The sequence below is a fragment of the Pristis pectinata genome, chromosome 11 (genome assembly GCF_009764475.1).
Source record: "Pristis pectinata isolate sPriPec2 chromosome 11, sPriPec2.1.pri, whole genome shotgun sequence".
NCBI lineage: Eukaryota > Metazoa > Chordata > Chondrichthyes > Rhinopristiformes > Pristidae > Pristis > Pristis pectinata.
In genome coordinates, this window is record NC_067415.1 from 3,561,601 (window position 1) to 3,581,808 (window position 20,208).

The window sequence follows — 20,208 nt, forward strand, 5'->3', positions numbered from 1 at the left end:
CAGTCCTTCATATCTCCAGCTGGAAATCAAACTCCAACTATCTCGGAGTTAAAGTGATTGGCTAAGTGATAACACAGTGAACTGTAAGCAGGAGTGCCTAAAACCGCTAGCCAATGTGCGAGATTCTCCCTCTTTAAATAACCTGCTTCTGGTTTCAAGCTGGGAGACACAGAGACTGCAGATGCTGGATTCTGGAGCAGAAAATCAAACTGCTGGAGGAACTCAGCGGGACAGGCAGCATCTGTGGAGGAAAAGGGATAGTCTACATCCTCAGTCCTGTTGCAGGGTCTCGACAACCCCTTTGCCTCCACAGATACTGCCTGACCTGCTGAGTTCTTCCAGCAGTTTGATTTTTGCTAATGGATTCTGGCCCTAGATTTACCATCTTCCCTCTATCTTTCTTGGTCAAGGCCCTAAAAATTATCCCTTTAACCTTCTACAGAGTCATAAATTCACAGAGTTGTACAGCACAGAAACAGGCCCTTCGGCCCAACTCGTCCATGCCGACCAAATTGTCTCCTCAAGCTAGTCCCATTTGCCTGTGTTTGGCCTATATCCCTCTAAACCTTTCCTATCCATTACCTGTTCTAATGTATTTTAAACATTGTACGTGTACCCACCTCGACCACTTCCTCTGGCAGCTCGTTCCATATACCCACCACCCTGTGTGAAGAGGTTGCCTCTCAGATCCCTTTTAAGTCTTTCCCCTCTCATCTTAAATCTCAAGCACAGCTTCTATCCTGCTGTTATAAGGTTATTGAAGTGTTCACCAGTACAATAAGGTGGACTCTTGACCTCACAATCTACCTCGTTATGACCTTGCACCTTATTGTCTCAAACGAGAATGTTGCTGGGACTCGAGGGACTGAGTTAGAGGGAGATGTTGAGGAGGCTAGGACTTTATTCTTTGGAGTGTAGGAACCTGAGGGATGAACTTATAGAGATGTATAAAACCATGAGGGACATAGATAGGGTGAATGGTCACAGTATTTTTCCCAGGGTTGGGGAATCAAGAACTAGAGGGCACAGGTTTAAGGTGAGAGGGGAAAGATTTAATAGGAACCTGAGGGGCAACTTTTTCACCCAGAAGGTGGTGGATATACGGAACGAGTTGCCGGGTGAAATGATTGAGGCAGGTACAATAATAATAGTTGAAAGACATTTGGACAGGTACATAGATAGGAAAGGTTGAGAGGGATATGAGCCAAATGCAGGCAAATGGGACTATCTTGGATAGACATCTTAGTCAGAATGAATGAGCTGGGCCAAAGGGCTTGTTTCCATGTTGTCTAGCTCAATGACTATGTGACTGTGAGATGCCCGGGGCTCCGATCCTTAAACTCCAACTCCATGGAAACTGAGCTGCCCAGGGCTCCAATCCGTGAACTCCACTCCATGGAATCTGAGCTGCCAGAAGCTCTGATCCATGGACTTTGAGCATTTTCTCATTATCCCTGCCTGTATCTAAAGACTTCAGTTAGGCTGCCAAAACATAGCAGTGCCTTCAAGGAAATACATTCAAGAGGTAATCATTGCAATTTCATACAATGTCGTGCCAGACTGTAGGTTTATTTGTTTACAAAAAATAACCCAACCATTGATGATATTGTGAACAGAACAATGATCCCTTTGTGTGGCTGCACAAGCTAATTACTCATTAACTGTGGAACTGTACAGATTGGGCATTATCAGGGGTAGGGAACACTGAGTACAGAGTGCACCTACCAGTGACTCAGATCACGGACAATCCCGACACAAACCCTCTGGTTTGAAGACCGAGGTTAGATTTGATTGGGGTGTTTGAGAGGAGGAGATTCTCAACAGTAGGGAGTCCTAGTGTCATAGAGCACTACGGCACAGAAACAGGCCCTTCAGCCCATCTATTCCATGCTGACCTGTAGCAGGCATGGTAGGGTAGCGGTTAGTGTAACGCTATTACAGCGCCAGTGACCCGGGTTCAATTCCCGCCACTGTCTGTAAGGAGTCTGTACGTTCTCCCCGTGTCTGTGTGGGTTTCCTCCCACGTTCCAAAGACGTACGGATTAGGAAGTTGTGGGCATGCTACGTTGGCGCCGGAAGTGTGGCGACACTTGCGGGCTGCCCCCAGAACACACTACGCAAAAGATGCATTTCACTGTGTGTTTCGAGGTACATGTGACTAATAAAGATCTTATCTTAATTGAACACGCATCTACCACTTCCAGTGGCAGCTCATTCCACACTCGCACCACCCTCTGAGTGAAGATGTTCCCCCTCAGATTCCCCTTAAATATTTCACCTTTCACCCTAAACCTATGACCTCTAGTTCTAGTCTCACCCAACCTGAGGGGAAAAAGCCTGCATGCATTCACCCTATCTATAACCCCTCATCATTTTGAATAAGATCTCCCCTCATTCTCCTACGTTCCAGGGAGTAAAATCCTAACCTATTCAACCTTTCCCTTTAACTCGAGTCCGGGCAACATCTGTATAAATTTTCTCTGCACTCTTTCAAGCTTGTTGATATCTTTCCAGTAGGTAGGTGACCAGAACTGCACACAGTGCTCCAAATTCAGCCTCACCAACGTCTCGTACAACTTCAACATAACATCCCAATTCCTGTAGTCAAATCTCCCTGATTTATGAGATAAATGTCTCTGCTGGTGAAAGGGTGGTGGGCAGGTAGAGGGGGCACAAGTCTGCTATTCAGGGCATGCTGTGCAGGGATCATTTTAGGGAACTCTTCCTCACTCAAAGGGCAAATCTAGGGCCATCACGATAACTGAGGAGACACAGGAGACTGCAGATTCTGCAACCTAGAGCAACAAACTATCTGCTGGAGGGACTCAGCGGGTTGAGCAGCATCTGTGTGTGGGGTGAGAGGGAAGAAACTGTGGACGTTTCAGGTCGAAACCCTGCATCAGGTTGATAGCTGAGGAGCATGGAACATTGTACAGCACAGGAACAGGCCCTTCGGCCCACCATGTCTGTGCTGAACATAATGCCAAATTAAAATAAATCTCTTCTGCCTGTGCAAGATCCATACCCCCCATTCCCTGCACATTCATGTGTCTAAGATCCTCTTAAACCCCTCTATCATATCTGCCTCCACCCCCACCCCTGGCAGCCCGTTCCAGGCGCCCACCGCTCTCTGCGTAAAAAACAGAGATGGCATGCAAAACAAAGTTTTTCACTGTAGCTTAGTACATGTGACAATAATAAACCAATTTACCAAACTTTCCCCATCCATCTCCTTTAAACTTTCCCCCTCTCATTTCAAATGCATGTCCTGTAGCATTTGACATTTCTACCCTGGGAAAAAGACTGACTGTCTACCCTATCTATGCCCCTCATAATTGTATAAACCTCTATCAGGTCTTCCCTCAGCCTCTGACACTCCAGAGAAAAAAATCCAAGTTTGTCCAACCTCGCCTTGTAGCTCATACCCTCTAATCCAGGCAGCATCCTGGTGAACCTCTTCCGCACCCTCTCCAAAGCCTCCACATCCTTCCTGTAATGGGGCGACCAGAACTGCAAACAATACTCCAAATGCAGCCAAATCAAAGTTTTATACAACTGCAATATGACTTCCTGATCTTATAATCAGAGTTCAGGGACTAGGTAGATATTTGGTGCTCCCTCAGTACTGCCCCTCCCACAGTGTGTCCCTCCCTCAGTACCACCCCTCCCACAGTGTGAACCTCCCTCAGTGCCGTCCCTTTTTTTCGTTGACGAAAAGAATACTTAATATTTTATTTATGAACAGATTTCTCGGTAAGATAATGGACAACATAATGTGCAGATTCTGTAAAATAGCCGGCAGTGGGTCGATTTAAATTGCTGGTAGCGTTTGGAACTTGCATGACTGATAGTGTAATTCTTAACTTTCACAAGTTCGATTAGCACATTATCAATATTCACACCATAAACATCACTTCTTCAGCACAATGCTGCTTACAATCCACAGTGTGGATATATCACAGGTTACTGTCTCCTGTCCTGACTGACATCGATCCTTCAGCCAACATATACAGCAGGTGATTTGGATATCAGCTTCCTGAAGATGGGAGCTTGCTCTGTTTAAATTCCCTGACAATCCCTCAGTACTGCCCCTCCCACAGTGTGACCCTCCCTCGGTACTGCCCCTTTTTTTTAATAATAAACGTTTATTCACTAAAAGCACTACAAAAGACAACCAGTGTCAATACACTACATCTAATACAGAAAAGAAGAAACTACGCAACGACATACTACGGTAGAGAATGCAAACTAATACTAATGAAACACATACACGACGCTACACCCATCAATGCGACACGCGACACTTCAAATAAGAATTGCGTTCATACCGCCCACCACACACATGATCCCCTCAGTACTGCCCCTCCCACAGTGTGACCCTCCCTCCAGTACTGACCCTCCCACAGTGTGACACTGCCTCAGTACCGCCCCTCCCATTCCAGTCTATTGGGACAATCTCCTTTCACCTGTACTTCTGCGACCTTGCACCTTTGCACTGCACTCTCTCTGTAGCTGTGACACTTTATACTGTTATTGTTTTTACCTGTACTACCTCAATGCACTCTGTACTAACCCAATGTAACTGCACTGTGTATTAACCTGCATGATCGGTATGCAAGACAAGTTTTTCACTGTACCTTGGTACAAGTGACAATAATAAACCAATACCAATACCCTAACTACCCTACACATGTACCAATACATAGTTATAACTGTTACAATGGACATTACAATGGGAATGTACTGCCACTGATTCATCAGAGGGAGAAAATAGATTTGGACATTTCTCACTCCTACAGCACTGTATTACTCAATGAGCGTATCCTGGAAAAAGATAGCCATGTCTTTTGTAAATACTGAATTGAAAACAATGTAAGCACTGCAAATATGTTAATAAATCTTTTTCCAAAAAAAATAACACAGTGCCGGAGGTCAGGTTTGAAGCTGGAGTCTCTGGATTAGTGAGCCAGCAGTTCTGTTAGCTGTCTCATCGTGTTGACAATATTTAATTTAAAATGTTGTAAATTTGTAAAAGGAGTTATTTTAAAATAAACAGCAAACTAATAATAAAGTCAAAAATGAAATAAGAGGTCACGGTGATGTTCCATCTGCACTATTCCTTCACACGCTCCCAGGGCAGTGACGGGAGAGGTGAAACTAATTCTTTCCAAACCAACGCAGTGTTTCTCCATTAGTTACGTCACAGGCTCAGAGTCACAGAGTTATACGGAAAGGAAAACAGGCCCCTTCTCCCAACTCGTCCAAGCCGACCAAGATTCCCATCCGAGCCAGTCCCATTTGTCCGTGTTTGGCCCATATCCCTCCAAACCTTTCCTGTCCGTGTACCTGTCCCAGTGTCTTTTAAATGTTAGAATTGTACCCACCTCTGCCACTTCCTCTGGCAGCTCGTTCCATATACCCACCACCCTCTGTGTGGAAAAACTTGCCCCTTGGGTCCTTTTTAAATCTTTCCCCTCTCACCTTAAACCTATGCTCTCTAGTTTCAGACTCCCCTACCCTGGGGAAAAGACCACGACCATCCACCTTATCGATGCCCCTCACGATTTTATAAACCTCTATAAGGTCGCCCCTCAGCCTCTGACGTTCCAGGGAAACTTTAAATCTCCAATCTTCAAGTGCAGCAGTGGTGAAAGTTGTTACTGTGGGCCAAGACAGTATAGATGTCCTTTCACTGGAACTCACTCATAAATCCCACCTCGTTCCTGGGAAATGGGACCAGAGTTTGGGATTCAGTCCCGCAGGGAAGAGTGGAGGGGAAGTGGGATCAACAGAGGAGAATGGTAAATAAAACAGATGTTGCTGGAAATACATTGGAAGGAAACAGACAGCCTAGTGGCATGGTATCAAGACAGCAGCCTTTCCCTCAATGTCAGCAAAACAAAGGACCTTATCATTGGCCAGGAAGCGTGACAGAGTACACACCCCTATCTATATCAATGGTGCTGAGACGGAGATGGTTGAGAGCTTCAAGTTCCTACGTGTAAATATCACAAACAATTTGTCCTGGTCCAGCCATGTAGACGCCATGGCCAAGAAAGCACACCAGCACTTCTACTTCCTCAGGAGACTAAGGAAATTTGGCATGTCCCCTTTGACCCTCACCAATTTTTATCAATGCGTCATAGAACATAGAACAATTACAGCACAATTCAGGCCTTCGGCACACAAAGCTGCGCTGAACATGTCTCTACCCTAGAAATTACTAGGCTTACCCATAGCCCTTTATTTTACTCAGCTCCATGTACCTATCCAACAGTCTCTTAAAAGATCCTATCGTATCAGCCTCCACCACCGTTTCTGGCAGCCCATTCCATGCACTCACCACTCCCTGAGTAAAAAGCTTACCCTTGACATCTCCTCTATATCTACTCCCCAGCACCTTAAACCTGTGTCCTCTTGTGGCACCAATTCAGCCCTGGGGAAAAGCCTCTGACTATCTACCCTATCAATACCTCTCATCATCTTATACACCTCAATCAGGTCCCCCCTCATCCTCTGTCTCTCCAAGGAGAAAAGGCCGAGTTCCCTCAACCTGCTTTCATAAGGCATGCTCGGCATTCCAGGCAGCATCCTTGTAAATCTCCTCTGCACCCTCTGTATGGCTTCCATATCTTTCCTGTAGTGAGGCGACCAGAACTGAGCACAATACTCCAAGTGGGGTCTGACCAGGGACCTATATAGCTGCAACATTACCTCTCGGCTCCTAAATTCAATTCCCCAGTTGATGAAGGACAATATACCATATGCCTTCTTAACCACAGAGTCAACCTGCGCAGCCGCTTTGAGCGTCCTATGGACTCGGACCCCAAGATCCCTCTGATCCTCCACACTGCCAAGAGTCCTACCATTAATACTATATTCCGCCAACATACTTGACCTACCAAAATGAATCATAGAAAGCATCCGATCTGGATTCATCATGGCTTGGTACGGCAACTGCTCTGCCCGGGACCGCAAGAAGCTGCAGAGAGTTGTGGACACAGCCCAGTCCATCATGCAAACCAGCCTCCCCTCCATGGACTCTGACTACACTTCTCATTGCCTCGGTGAAGCAGCTGACATAATCAAGGACCCCTCCCACCCCGGACATTCTCTCTTCTCCCCCCTCCCATCCAGCAGGAGATACAAAAACTTGAGAGCACGTACCACCAGGCTCAAGGACAGCTTCCATTCCACTGTTATCAGACTCTTGAACAGACCTCTCATATGTTAGAAGATGAACTATTGATCTCACAATCTTCTACCTTGTTGCGGCCTTTGCACCATATTGTCTCCCTGCACTGCACTTTCTCTCTAACTGTAACACCATATTCTGCATTCTGTTTTCATTTTTACTACCTTGATGTACTTATGTATGGAATGATCTGTATGGATGGCATGCAGACAAAAGCTTTTTATCTATCTTGGTACATGTGACAATAAACCAATTCAAATATCACTCAGCCAGTCAGGCAGCATCTGTGGAGAAAGAAATAAAATCAATGTTTTAGGGATGAAGGATCTTCAACCTAAAACATTAACTGTTTCTCTCTCCATAGATGCTGCCTGACTTGCTGAGTGTTTCCAACATCTTCTATTTAAATGGGGATGGGATGCAATGGCAGTATGGGATAGTAACACCAGCACAGAGCAGAGGGGCCAAATGGCCTCATCTGTGCTGTTACCTCTGATGTTAAGTTCCCCAAAATATTGCTAAAACCTTGAAAAGAACATCCCTTACTGAAGCAGATGATCGCTTTCCTACAGCTGGCATGTCTTGACCTGTTTCAGATCACTGGTTAACAGAAGTATTTTTATCCATGTTTCCTGCTGCAATCGAGCTCAAATTGCTGATGCCACAAGAATGTGATTGAGAAATCACCTCCAGCACAATATAAAGCAAGTCCTTTATTCTTACTCAACATTCAACTTTATATTCAGAGGAACAATTATCTTCGGGCATGAATATTGGTTGATAAGTACGTTTATTAAACCCTGTTTCAAGTTAACACTTTCCATCTGAAGTTGGAAGATCATGTCCAATTTACTGCTCTTATAACAATAATCATTCCGCCCCTTTAACTCGTTGTGTTACATAAGCACTGGTCTTAACAACAGTTAAAAGACAGTTGGACAGGTACATGGATAGGAAAGGTTTAGAGGGATATGGGCCAAACGTGGGCAAGTTTAGATGGGCATCTTGGTTGTAATGGATGAGTTGGGCCAAATGGCCTGTTTCTGTGCTGTATGACACTATGGTTGCATAAAATTGTAAGAAGAGGGCCATTTGGTCCATCGAGTCAGTTTTATAAGATGCTGACTGGTCTAATCTTCACCTCAGCTCCAATTACTCACCTGATCAACTCTTAAAAGTCTGTCCTTGAATATACTTCGTGACTTCACCTCCACAACCTTTTGGAGGAGAGATTTCCAGATTCAAAATGGTATTGGTATTGGTTTATTATTGTCACATGTCCTGAGGTGCAGTGAAAAACTTCATTTTTCATGCCATCCATACAGATCATTTCGAAACATAAGTACATTGAGGTAGTAAAAGGGAAAACAATAACAGAATGTAGAATAAAGTGTCACAGTTACAGAGAAAGTGCAGTGCACGCAGACAATAAGGTGCAAGGCCATGATGAGGTAGATTGGGAGATCAAGAATTCATCTTTAACATACAAGAGGTCCGTTCAAGAGTCTTACACCTCCCTGAGAAAAGAAATTCCTCCTCACTCTATCTCAAATCGGCAACCTCTGATCCTGAGACTCTGCCCCCTGGCTCTAAATCCCCCCTAGCAGGGGAAACATCTTCTCGGCACCCACCATGTCAATCCCCCTCAGAATCATATGTTTCAACAAGATCACCTCTCACTCTTCTTAACTCAGCCAAACCAACTCATCCTCACTTCATATGACAACTCCTTTATCCCTGGATTTCATTTATTAATTCCTTCCGGCCCCATTACAGGGAGGATGTGGAGGCTTTGGAGAGGGTGCAGAAGAGGTTCACCAGGATGCTGCCTGGATTAGAGGGTATGAGCTATAAGGAGAGTTTGGACAAACTTGAATTGTTTTCCCTGGAGCTTCAGAGGGGAGACCTGATAGAAGTTTATAAAATTATGAGAGGTATAGATAAGGGTAGACAGTCAGGGTCTTTTCCCCAGGGTAGAAATGTCAAATACTAGAGGGCATGCATTTTAGGTGAGAGGGGGAAAGTTTAAAGGTGTGCAGGGCAAATTGTTTACACAGAGGGTGATGGGTGTCTGGAACGCTCTGCTGGCGTGGTGGTGGAAGCAGATACGATAGTGGGGTTTTAGAGGCTGTTAGATAGACACATGTATATGCAGGAGATGGAGGGATATGGATCATGTGCAGGCAGAAGAGATTAAGTTCAATTTGGCATCGTGTTTGGCGCAGACATTGTGGGCCGAAGGGCCTGTTCCTGTGCTGTACTGTTCTAGGTTCTACGTTCCATTAAACCTTCGCTGCACAGTCTCCAATGGAAGTACATCCATTGCTAAAAAATGGATGCTGACACCATATGCATTGCTCCAGGAGTGAACATCACCAATAGCTGTCCTGGTCCAACTATGTAGATGCCACAGCTAAGAAAGTTCACCAGCACCTCTACTTCCTCAGGTTAAAGAAATCTGGCATGTCCCTGTCGACCCTCACCAATATTTGTCGAGGCACCATAGAAGGCATCACATCTGGATGCATCACAGCTTGGTATGGCAACTGCTTTGCCCATGACCGCAAGAAACTGCAGAGAGTTGTGGACACAGCCCAGCGCATCACGAAAACCAGCCTCCCCTCCGTGGACTCTGTCTACACTTCTTGCTGCCTCGGTAAAGCAGCCAACATAATCAAAGACCCCCCCCCCCCCCCCCCCCCCCCGGACATTCTCTCTTCTCCCCTCTCCCGTCAGGCAGAAGATACAAAAGCCTGAAAGCACATACCACCAGGCTCAAGGACAGCTTCTATCCTGCTGTTATAAGACTATTGAACGGTCCCTAGTGCGATAAGATGGACTTTTGACCTCACAATCTACCTCGTTATGACCTTGCACCTTATTGCCTGCTTGCACTGCACTTTCTCTGTAACTGTAACACTATATTCTGCATTCTGTTATTGCTTTTCCCTTGTACTACCTCAATGTATTGAGGTGGTGAAATGATCTGTATGGATGGCATTCAAAACAAAGTTTTTCACCGTACCTCAGTATATGTGACAATAATAACCCAGTTTACCAATTTTCGTGCTCCATCCCGCTTAGAACTAATGTTCTGTATCACTTTTGTATCCCAGTGTAGGCAGGTGACAGAAGAATTAGGGAACAGTGGGTGGGCATCCGACAGAGAGGGTTACAGGGGTATGAGTGGGTGAATGGGACTGACAGAAGTGTTCATACAGCACGGAAACAGGGCCTTTGGTCTGACCGGTCCATCCCGACCAAGATGCCCATCCAAGCTGGTCCCATTTGCCCGCATTTGGCCCATATCCCTCTAAACCTGTCCTATCCATGTACCTGTCTAAGCACCTTTTAAATGTTGTTAATGTACTTGCTTCAACCACTTCCTCTGGCAGCTCGTTCCATATACGGCTCACCTTCTACATGAATAAGTTGCCCGTCAGGTTCCTATTAAATCTCTCCACTCTCACCTTAAACCTGTGCCTTCTAGTTCTTGATTCCCCAACCCTGGGAAAAAGACTGAGTGCATTCACCCTATCTATGCCCCTCGTGATTTTATACACCTCGAAAAGATCATCTCTCAGCCTCCTACATTCCAAGGAATAAAGCCCTAGCCTGTCCAACCTCTCCCTATAACTCAGTCCCTCGAGTCCTGGCAACATCCTTATAAATGTTTTCTGCACTCTTTCCAATTTAATAACATCTTTCCTATAGCAGGGTGACCAGAACTGAACACAGTACTCCAAGTGCGGCCTCACCAGTGTCCTGTACAATCGCACGATTACCTCCCAACTTCCATACTCATTGCCCTGGCTGATGAAGGTCAAAGTCATGTCATTTATGTTCCCACACCATTACAGTACATTTTCTCATATTTTCCTATGGCATAAAAAGGGGGCTATTTAGCCCATCAAGTCCATGCCAGCTGTTAGAGCACTCCCATTACTCCCACTCAGTGCTATCTAGGACACCTCGCATGCCCTCCAATTCCCCAGCCCCACTGTCTCATCTTCACTCTGGATGTCCTGTCTTTATACATCTCCGTAGGAAGGTCTTAAAGTCCTCCACTTCTTTCTGCTACCACAAATTACCTCAGACTCTTGCCCCACCACCCCCCTTGTCGTCCTTATATTGACCACGTCCCCTCTCCTCTCTCAGTCCTGATGCAGGGTTTCGACCCGAAACATCGAAGATTATTTGTTGCTCCAGATTCCAGCATCTGCAGTCTCTTGTGTCTCCAGTCCCATTCACCCATTTATTTCTGTGCAATCTACTTGCTGTCACACACCCATCAACCCCACCCTAATGATCCCACCGCCTTCCAAAACACGGAGTAATTTACAGCAGCCAATTAACCCTCAACCGCACGTCTTTGGGATGTGGGAGGAAGACAAGAATTACTTTCCTGGATTTTTGTTCCCAAGCCACATTCCTGTGCCATTCAATTCTGGTCACCCCATTACAGGAAGGATGTGGAGGCTTTGGAGAGGGTGCAGAAGAGGTTCACCAGGATGCTGCCCGGATTAGAGGGTATGAGCTATAAGGAGAGGTTGGACAAACTTGGGTTCTTTTCTCTGGATTGGTGGAGGCTGAGAGGAGACCTGATAGAGGTTTATAATAGAAAGCATCCTATCTGGATGCATCACAGCTTGGCACGGCAACTGCTCTGCCCGGGACCGCAAGAAACTGCAGAGAGTTGTGGACACAGCCCAGCGCATCACGGAAACCAACCTCCCCTCCTTGGACTCTGTCTTTACCTCTCGCTGCCTTGGTGAAGCAGCCAACATAATCAAAGACCCCACCCACCCGGGTCATTCTCTCTTCCCTCCTCTTCCATCAGGTAGAAGATACAGGAGCCTGAGGGCACGTACCACCAGATTTAAGGACAGCTTCTACCCCACTGTGATAAGACTATTGAATGGTTCCCTTATATGATGAGATGGACTCTGACCTCACAATCTACCCTGTTGTGACCTTGCACCTGATAGCACTGCACTTTCTCTGTAGCTGTGACACTTTACTCTGTACTGTTATTGTTTTTACCTGTACTACCTCAATGCACTCTGTACTAACCCAATGTAACTGCACTGTGTAATGAACTGATCTGTACGATCAGTATGCAAGACAAGTTTTTCACTGTACCTTGGTACGAGTGATAATAATAAACCAATACCAATAAAGTAATTAGAGGCACAGAAAGAGAAGACAGCTGGTATTGTTTTCCCAGGATCAAAGTGTCTAACACCAGAGGGCATGCATTTAAGGTGAGAGGGGGAAAGTTCAAAGGAGATGTGCGGGGCAAGTTTTTTTATACAGAGAGCGGTCGGTGCCTGGAATGTGCTGCCAGGGGTGGTGGTGGAGGCAGATACAATAGAGGGGTTCAAGAGACTCTTAGATAGGCATGTGGATGTGCAGAGACTGGTGGGATATGGACATTGCGCAGGCATAAGGGATTAGGTGTCATTAGCTTAATTAGTTCGGCACAACATTGTGGGCTGAAGGGCCTGTTCCTGAGCTGTACTGTTCTATGTTCTATGTTCATTCAGGGTCTTCTGACCTTCACAATTCTCTCAGGCACCTCACTGCTGGCAATAATACCTTCTCCAGTTGGAGCATTCCAATCCCCACAGTAACACAGGAGCACATCAGTCTGTAACTTTCAGTGAGGCGATCCACCTTTGCCAGCGTTATGCTGAGAATCTGACAGTAACTTTCTGAGGTGGAGGTGACGCCCGGGTTATGTGAGGATGCCTCTTCTGAGAACTGTCGGTAAGCTGATTTGCCCATCGGTCAGAAACCTCTGTGTTCTACAGTAACCTATATCGTGTTGTTCTACTTCTACACTTCTTTCATTCCATCGAGTAATCACTCCAACACTCCCCATAATTAAACAACTGGAATATATATTGTATCCAGTCATTAAGATAAGATTTCTTTATTAGTCACATGTACATTGAAACACACAGTGAAATGCATCTTTTGCGTAGAGTGTTCTGGGCGCAGCCCGCAAGTGTCGCCACACTTCCGGTGCCAACATAGTACGCCCACAACTTCCTAACCTGTACGTCTTTGGAATGTGGGAGGAAACTGGAGCACCCGGAGGAAACCCAGGCAGACACGGGGAGAACGTACAAACTCCTCACAGACAGCGGCCGGGATCGAACCCGTGTCGTCGGCGCTGTAATAGCGTTACGCTAACCGCTACACTACCATGCCTGCATTAATGAATACCATGGATTTCTGAACTTCCTCTATTAACCCCATGTGTGAAAATGCAGTCCCCAATATAGCCCTGGAACAGCCTGGATCTAATTTTAACATGGTACATATCGGATCAGCCCTGCCATAAAGGAAACTCTCTCCCCTGAGCCAGAAGAATTGTACTCAGAGAGTTAAACAGCATGGAAACAGGCCCTTTGGCCAGCTCATCCATGTTGACCACATTGTCTCTCTGAGCTCGTCCCATCTCATAGAGTCATACAGCACGGAAACAGGCCCTTTGGCCCCACTGGTCCATGCCAATCAAGAAGTCCTATCCTAGCTAGTCCCATTTGCCAGCATTTGGCCCGTATCCCTCTAAACCTTTCCCATCCATGCACCTGTCCAAATGTCTTATAAACATTGTAATTGTACCCACCTCTACCACTTCCTCTGGCAGCTCGTTCCACACACCCACCACCCTCTGCCCCTCAGGTCTCCTTTAAATCTTTCCCCTCTCACCTTAAACCTGTGCCCTCTAGTTTTGGACTCCCCTACCCTGGGGAAAAGACTGCGACCATCCACCTTATCTATGCCCTCTTGATTTTGTTAACTTCTACAAGGCTCCTATACTCCAGGGAAAGTAGACCCAGCCTGTCCAGTCTCTCCTTATAACTCAAACCTTCCAGCACATCCTTGTGAATCCTTTCCAGCTCAATGACACCCTTGCTGTCGCTGGGCGACCAGAACTGTATGCAATACTCCAAGTGCGGTCTCACCAACACCTTGTACAGTTCTCACATGACGTCCCAACTCCTGTACTCAATGCCCTGACCGTGCCAAACGCCCTCTTCACCCTCCTGTCTACCTGTGTCTTCACTTTCAGGGAACTATGGACTTGGCAAACTTCAAAGTGTAGTGTCTTCATGAACCACTTTTATAACTCTTTGCCATTTGTCAGAACACCTCCACCAGTCCTCAGTGCGTTTATAGTTCCATTTAACTTATACAATTATCAGGGTGTAAACATCACTGGCAAAGCCAGCGTTTATTGCCCATCCCTAACTGCCCCTTGAGAAGGTGGGGGTGAGCTCCTTTCTTGACCCGCTGCAGTCCTTCTGGTGAAGGGGCTCCCACAGTGCTGTTGGGGAGGGAGTTCCAGGATTCAGACCCAGTGACGGTGAAGGAACAGCGAGATATTTCCAAGTCGGGACGGTGTGTGACTGGGAGGTGAACCTGCAGGTGGTGGTGTTCCCCTGCACCCACTGCCCTTGTCCTACTGGGTGGGAGAGGAGGTGGGTTTGGGAGGTGCTGTCGGAGTAGCCTGGGTGAGTAACTGCAGTGCGTTGTGTAGACGGTGCACACTGCAGCCCCTGTGCACCGGTGGTGGAGGGAATGAATGTTCACAGTGGCACAACACTTAGCGGTTAGCGTAACACTATTAGAGCACGAGCAACCCGGGTTCAATTCCGGCCGCTGTCTGTAAGCAGTTTGTACATTCTCCCCGTGTCTGTGTGGGTTTCCTCCGGGTGCTGCGGTTTCCTCCCACATTCCAAAGACGTACGGGTTAGGAAGTTGTGGGCATGCTATGTTGGCGCTGGAAGCGTGGCGACACTTGCGGGCTGCCCCCAGAAACACTCCATGCAAAAAGACGCATTTCACTGTGTGTTTCGATGTACATGTAACTAATAAAGAAATTTAAATCTTAATCTTAATCATCTGGACTGCTCTCAGTATTGATGTACCTGGTGCATGTGTGGCCCACACACCACCCCAGCATGACAGCATTCACTGAGGCCTTTCCTGCTTCATCTGGCTAAGATGAAGGACTTGGGTTTAGGGTAAGTGGGAAAAGATTTAGAGGGCTTCTGAGAGGGACCTTTCTCACCCAGAGAGTGATGAGTACCTGGAAGACACTGCCTGAGAGAGTGGTGGAACATGTAAGAAATCTAGACAAGCACTTAAATCATCCAGGCATGGAAAGCTACACCCCAAGTGCTGGAGTTTGGGAATTAACATATTTAGAAGCAACGACATGATGGGCTGAATGGCCTGTTTCCTTACTGTACGACTCCATGAAAGAGGGAAATGGAAGAAAATATTTTTCCGTGCGCTTATTATTCAAACAGTATAATCAAACAATCCAAGCAGATGATAAATTTTGTTAAACCATTGCTGAGCATTGCCAAAGAAGTGTTATCAAGGAGCACATTGTACAGTCTGGAAAATTCCAGAGACGATTCACACTTGACAAAATATTTATGGTGAGTGGTTTTTGCAAAGGAGTTCAGCCAACAAGGGTTTTCTTGTGTTAACAACACACACAGAATGCTGGAGGGACTCAGCAGGTCAGGCAGCATCTATGGAGGGAAATAATCAGTCGACGTTTCGGGCCGAGACCCTTCATCATGGAAAGGAAGAGGGCAAAATCTGGAAATAAGAAGGGGGGAGCGGGAGGAACACATGCAGGCAGGGGACAGGTGAGTCCAGGTGATAGGGGCGAGGTAGGTGGGTGGGGGAGGGGGAATAAAACAGAGAGATGTAAGAAACTGAGAGGTGATAGGTAGAAGTGGCAAAGGGCTTGAAGAAGGGGGAATCCGATGGGAGAGGGCAGTGGACCATGGAGTAAAGGGAAGGAGGTGGGGAATAGAGGGGCAGGTCATGAGGGTGGGAGAGGGGAAAGGGAAGGGGTGAGGGGGCCACAGGAACAGGGGAACAAAGGTGGGGGGGGAAGGAGGGGGGTTACCAGAAGAGAAATCAATGTTGAGGCCGTCAGGTTGGAGACTCCCAAGGCGGAATACGAGGTGTTGTTCCTCCAACCTGCGTCTGGCCTCAACATGGCAGTAGAGGAGGCCGTGGACAGACATGTCAGTATGGGAGTGGGATGTGGAATTGAAGTGGGTGGCCACTGGGAGGTCCTGGCTGTTGCAGTGGATGGAGCGAACCAACCTCTCATTCCCCAGGTCACACGCCATCCCACCTTGGAAATAAATCACCATTCCTTCACCGTCACTGGGTCCAAATCCTGGAACTCCCTTCCCGACAGCACCGTGGGAGCCCCTTCACCAGAAGGACTGCAGCGGGTCAAGAAGGGGGCTCACCCCACCTTCTCAAGGGGTAAATAGGGGCAGGCAATAAATGCTGATCTTGCCAGCAACCCCCACATCTTAAGGATGGGAGTCAGCACTGAGCCAGACTGCTCAATGCCAGCAGTATTGTACTCAAGACACCAGTTACTTTTCCTCATCCCAACACCATATCTTCCACTTGTTTTCTGCTTGTATCTTTAACCAGCTTCTCTGGAACAAAAGGTGGCAGAGTGGTGCAGTGAGTGGGGCTGCTTCCACACAGCTCCAGTACCCTGGTTCAACCCTGACCTCCGCTTCTCCCTGTGACTGTCTGGGTTTCCTCCGGGTGCTCTGGTTTCCCCCCCCCACATCCATAAATGCAGGCACGGTAGTGTAGCAGTTAGTGCAACGTTATTACAGCGCCAGCAACCCAGGCTCAATACCGCCGCTGTCTGCAAGGAGTTTGTACGTTCTCCCCATGACTGTGTGGGTTTCCTCCGGGTGCTCCGGTTTCCTCCCACATTCCAAAGACGTACGGGTTAGGAAGTTGTGGGCGTGCTATGTTGGCACCGGAAGCGTGGCGACACTTGCAGTCTGCCCCAGAACCCTCTACGCAAAAGATGTATGTCACCGTGTGTTTCAATGTACATGTGACTAATAAAGATAAAGATCTTATCTTATGTAAGTGGGTAACTGGCTTATTGTCTTGCATACCATTCATACAGATCAATTCATTACACAGTGCACTGAGGTAGTAGAAGGTAGAACAATACAGAATGCAGAATAAAGTGAACATCATTAGTAATTCTTGGAGATAAAGAATTTAGATTTAAAAGCATAGAACAATTATAGTAGAAGTAAGGAGTGGATCTGCAGAGAGCAGCTTGTAACGAGTCATCATGCTCCAGCACTGTCTTGCATCTGACTGTACAAAGGAAGACAATAACAGAATGCAGAATGAAGTGTTACAGTTACAGAGAAAGTGCAGTGCAGGCAGACAATAAGGTGCAAGGGCCACGATGAGGTAGATTTTGAAGTCAAGAGTCCATCTTATCATACTAGGGAACCATTCAATAGTCTTATAACAGCGGGATAGAAGCTGTCCTTGAGCCTGGTGGTACGTGCTTTCAGGCTTTTGTGTCTTCTGCTCGATGGGAGGGGGGGAGAAGAGAGAATGTCCGGGGTGGGAGGGGTCTTTGATTTTTCTGGCTGCTTTCCCGAGGCAGCAAGAAGTGTAGACACAGTCCATGAAGGGGAGGCTGGTTTCCGTGATGCACTGGGCTGTGTCCACAACTCTCTGCAGTCTCTTGCGATCCTGGGCAGAGCAGTTGCCGTACCAAGCTGTGATGCATCTGGATAGGATGCTTTCTATGGTGCATTGATAAAAATGTGCAAGTTGGGTAGGTTAATTGTAAATTGCCCCTGGTGTGTGTGGGTGAGGGGTAGAATCTGGGGAGAGTTGATGGGAATGTGGGGAGAATAAAATGGGGTCTGTGTAGGACTAGTGTAAGAGGGTGGTTGACGTCAGTGTGGACTCACTGAGCGACCTATTATTCTGAGTCTGTAACCCCTGGTCCTGTCTCCTCAACCACAGGAGACACCCTACCTGAATCCACACAACTGGGAGCCTTGGAAGTTGCAACGTGATCTCCTCCACAGTCCAACTTTGGATCATAGTCGGGAATGAGGTGGTGAGAGTTGCTGGCAACTTTGGGACCCCTTGCCGATGCATGATTCCCAAATTTGGTGACTTTTCCCACAAAATCCAACCCATTTTCTGGTTAATGTCACACAGCTATTAGTAGGACCTTGTGTCTTCTCATTACCATGGTGACTACCATCCCAAAGTAATTCCCTGATTTGGCACATTCCGAGTTTGTGGAACTGCTGCTTTATATTACATTTGCTGCTTTCCTGTGCATACCCATGCTTGGCTGGTGTGAATGTGTCCATGCTCTGCAGAGTTGCAGGGACAGATATAGAACATAGAACATTACAGCACAGTACAGGCCCTTCGGCCCACAATGTTGTGCCGACATTTTATCCTGCTCTAAGATCTATCTAACCCTTCCCTTCCACGTAGCCCCCCATTTCTCTATCATTCATGTGTCTAAGAGTCTCCCACATGTATTTGCCCCCACAACCTCTGCTGGAAGTGCGTTCCACGCACCCACCACTCTCTGTGTAAAAAATTTACCCCCAACATCCCCCTTATACCTTCCTCCAATCACCTTAAGATTATGTCCCCTCATGTTAGCCATTGTCACCCTGGGGAAAAGTCTCTGACTGTCCACTCGATCTATGCCTCTTATCATCTTGTACACCTCTATCAAGTCACATCTCATCCTCCTCCTCTCCAAAGAGAAAAGCCCTAGCTCACTCAACCTATCCTCATTTACTGAGGTACAGTGAAAAACTTTGTTTTGCAAGCCATCCATACAGATCATCTCATTACAACACTACATTGAGGTGGTACAAGGGAAAAGCAATAACAGAATGCAGAATAAAGTGTTACAGTTACAGCGAAAATCTTGTACACCTCTATCAAGTCATATTACAATATAAAGAACAAACTGCAGTGATTCTCTCTTGCCAAACACACCGCAATATGGAGACACCAGAGAATGCAGATGTTGGAATCTGGAGCAAAGAACAAAACGCTGGAAGAGCTCAGCAGGTCGAGCAGCGTCTGTGGAGGCAAAGAGATGTCCGACTGGGTTGGCACCCTGCATCAGGACTTGACCTGAAACATCGACCATCCCTCTGCCTCCACAGACGCTGCTCGACCCCCTGAGCTCTTCCAGTGGTTTGTTCTTTGCTCCAGATTCCAACATCTGTATTCTCTGGTGTCTCCATATTGCAGTGTGTTTGGCAAGAGAGAATCACTGGATTCACAGAGCCCTGACTGTGTCCACGCTGCTCTGGATCTGTCCAAACAGGATAAAGCACACCAAAGGTTTAATCTTCCGTAGGATCTGAAATCTGAACCTTCCCTAGCAAAGAGCTGGCAACCTCTTGCAAAGGTTTTACGGCACGTTGCTAAGACCACCTCTGGTGCTGGCAATGTAGAACTTTCTCTTGTTTTGCTCTGAGTTTTAACCTTTGTGTCACGGAACAGCAGTGCACAGCATAACCCTCCTGTGCCCGACTATCGCCTACCTCATCCCACTAACCCCCTGCACACTCCACTGACCTGCTAACCCTCACTTTACCTCACTGCACCCCACTAGAGTCATAGTCATACATCACGGAAACAGGCCCTTTGGCCCAACTCATCCATGCCGACCAAGGTGCCCATCTTAAGTTAGTCCCATTTGCCCGAGTTTGACCCATATCCATCTGAACCTTTCCTATCCATGTACCTACCCAAATGGCTTTTAAATGTTGTTAATGTACCTGCCTCAACTACTTCCTCTGGCAGCTCATTCCATATACTCACCACCCTCTGGGTGAAAAAGTTGGCCCTCAGATCCCTATTAAATCTCTCCCCTCTCACCATAAACCCATGCCCGCTTGTTCTTGATCTCCCAACCCTGGGAAAAAGACAGTATACATTCTATTCCTAATGGAGCACACCTAATGAATGACATTAGTGAACCACCAGTAGCTTTGAGGCAACGCAGGAAACACAGAGGCTAATTTTTACACAGCAAGAACCCAGGATGAACAGTTAATAATCAGATGATGTGTTCGGTTGAGGGTCAGAACATCGGATGGGGCTCCTTCAGATACGGCCACATCATGGGA

At 46.9% G+C, this 20,208-nt stretch overlaps 1 protein-coding gene across 4 annotated transcripts in view; it reads right to left on the minus strand.

The window, feature by feature from the left end:
* The window catches only part of slco2b1 (solute carrier organic anion transporter family, member 2B1), an 84,114-nt gene that overhangs the window by 56,194 nt on the left and 7,712 nt on the right, over positions 1–20,208 (minus strand). Inside the window, exon 1 of one of the 4 annotated variants that reach the window (XM_052025689.1) lies at positions 3,426–3,551. The exons of 2 other annotated variants lie outside the window; for them this stretch is intronic. The gene's annotated coding sequence lies outside the window, so the exon portion shown is untranslated. Of the gene's footprint in view, positions 1–3,425; positions 3,552–20,208 lie in introns of those variants that run through there. One more of the 4 variants, XM_052025688.1, reaches the window with a different exon arrangement.